Consider the following 2,871-nt stretch of genomic DNA (forward strand, 5'->3'; position numbering starts at 1 on the left):
TGGAAAGTTGGAATACACGGGGGAAATTACCTCAAACAAAGACAGATGGAAATTGTCCCAGCAGCTATTTGGTGGACAGTATGGAAGGAGAGGAATGCAAGATGCTTTGAAGATACAAGCAGCTCTACACAGAAGATTAAGATGAATTGTACTCTTCTTTTTAGTTATTGGTGTAAATTAGAATATATTGATGACCATGATTCAATCATAGAAGTCTTAGGCTCCTTGTGAGAGGAAGGATGTTACGCTTTTGGTTTTTGCCTAAGTTCTACATGATGTACATTTTGACTCCCAGCACAATTTTTGTGCTGATGATTTAATTAGTATAATAGATATGTTACCTTTTCAAAAAAAAAAAATAGGAGATGTTTTAAAAGGAAGGCTATGCCTTGCTTACCTTATAACTGATATGTCCTAGCATGCGAGCCCTCTGGTGCAGTATATGATGAATAAAGAATGATACATTTCATAGACTCCTTACACAAGAAAGCAGCTTTTGTAAGAAAGATCAATTTTTAATGACCAGCATTATCTTTTTTGATAAACAATGACCAGCATTATCAGAGTGCTTGGCTTTTGGGTTATCAATGAAAACTTATGCTTAAACTTGGAAATGTCAGCACGCAAAATCTAGTATCATCTGTTTCCTTGGTAGAGAGGGACAATATAGTTGAACGTGGACTTGATCAGAAAAAAAAATATGTTTGACACATTGATAACAAAGAAAAACGATATCAGGTTGATAAGGGATCTAAATACTAAATCTATTGCCATGTCTTCAGCAGACTTTTACATTTTGTGGCATTACCCATTTAATACCATACAAATCAAGGAATAGCTCCCAACCCTGTCTTGCCACTTAATGAATGAGGAGATGATTGACTGTTTCTAATTCTTCTTCACACATATAGCATCTATTAATTAAAATAGTTCCTCTCTTCTGGATATTATCCTGAGTTAAACAAGCTTCCTTTGCTGCCACCCACCCAAAACATGCTACTTTAACAGGAGCTTTTCATTTCCATATTGCTTTCCATGGCCAATCAGATTCATACCTCCCCTGTTGCTTCTGTAAAAGAGTATAACCTCTACTAACTGTGAATTTCCCATCATTGCTTGCTGCCCAAATAATTGAATCTCTCCTATTGCTGTCCAAACTGACACTGTCCAGCAATTGCATTAACTGAGCGAATTCATCTACTTCCCAGTCATTAAGACCCCTCCTGAAAATCAACTGCCCAGCCATTACTTGAGTAAAAGTCGGCTACCTTCCCATTCTTGTGAGTGGAGCATCGATATAAAACTGGAAATTTTGATTTGAGACTTCCATTCCCCATCCATACATCAGTCCAGAATTGGATATTATTACCACTCCCCAGCTCCAAGTTTACAAACTGACTATATTCAATCCATAGACTACTGATAGTGCTCCAAACTCCCCCTTTAGGAGAGGATTGGACTGCACGAGGAGTCCAAAAATCCTTCCTGCCATATTTGACATCTATGAGTTGTTTCATAACCTATTACTTTCATGATTATATCTCCAAAGCCACTTAAATAATAAGCTTTTGTTGTGCAGCCTTAAATTCCTTACACCCAAACCTTTTCCTTTTATTCCTTTCATCACTTCCTGCCACTTAACCAAGTGGAGCTTCCTTCTATCAGCATTACCTTCCCAAAGGAATTTATTTAGCATAGCACTCAATTTTTTCTCCACTGTTGTTGGCATTCTAATTATTGACATCAAATAAGTAGGCATACCATCCAATACACTGTTAACCAGTGTAAGTCTTCCCCCAAATGACAAGTGCCGTTTCTTCCATAGACCAAGTTTACTCCTACACCTGTCCAGAACTCCCTGCCACATTCTTCTGGTCATTCTTTTTAGCTCCTAAAGGCAGGCCTAAGTAAGCCGTAGGGAGCTGCTCCACCTTACAACCAATAATGTCTGCCAAATCACCAATGCAATGTTCTGCATTAATACTGAACACATTACTCTTCGCCGAGTTCACTTTAAATACTGAGACAGCTTCAAAAGCATAATAGAACTCCTCTAAGATGTAAAATTTGATCTATCTCAGTTTCACACAAAATCAAAGTATCATCTGCATGAAGTATGTGTGAGATTGGAAGTCTTCTCCCTCACTTCTACTACACTTCAACCCTCTGATCCATCCCAAATTTTCTGCTTTTTCAAGCAGGATGCTTAGAATCTCCATCATCAGCAAGAATAGATAAGCAGACAAAGGATCCCGCTGCCTTGGCCCCCTGTAAGACTTGAAGTAACCCTGAGGACATCCATTAATCAGGACTGAAAAGTTAACTGTGGATATACAATATTTTATCCACCCAATCCATCTTTCACCAAAGTCCATTTGCTTCATGAGATATAGTAAACATGACCAATTAACGTGGTCATATGCCTTTTCCAAATCTAGCTTGCAAGCCACTCCTTTGATCTTTCTTTTGAATAGATACTCCAAGCATTCATTTGCTACCATAGCAGCATCAACAATGTGCCTGCCTTTACAAAGGCATTCTGACTATCTGATACCAGCTTTCAGCCATCAGCTTTGCAATTATTTTGTAAACACTACTAGAGTAAGACCTATATGAAATAATTGTGTCGAACCATGATGGTATTTCAGGATTCAATTGCAAATTTGCAACAAGGTATTCCTCTTGAACAGGTGTTACAGAATGTGTATATATACAACTTTGATACAACCTAGCATCCGTGGACAGGCTTACTTGCGACAAAAAAGTGCTTGACTAACTTAATTCAAGAATATTTGAATGTAAAATGCTATATATTAACTTCTATGTGTTGACAGTATTAATCATAAAATTCAGAAAGATTAAATTTCTTTT

The 2,871-nt window shown here is 37.5% G+C and overlaps 1 protein-coding gene across 1 annotated transcript in view; it reads right to left on the bottom strand.

Annotated features, from left to right (window-relative positions):
• LOC109242917 (DNA-directed RNA polymerase III subunit 1-like) overlaps window positions 1-2,871 on the bottom strand; it is a gene marked incomplete at its 5' end in the record, with an annotated part of 7,930 nt that overhangs the window by 3,648 nt on the left and 1,411 nt on the right.

This window comes from Nicotiana attenuata, unplaced genomic scaffold (genome assembly GCF_001879085.1).
Source record: "Nicotiana attenuata strain UT unplaced genomic scaffold, NIATTr2, whole genome shotgun sequence".
Classification (NCBI taxonomy): domain Eukaryota; kingdom Viridiplantae; phylum Streptophyta; class Magnoliopsida; order Solanales; family Solanaceae; genus Nicotiana; species Nicotiana attenuata.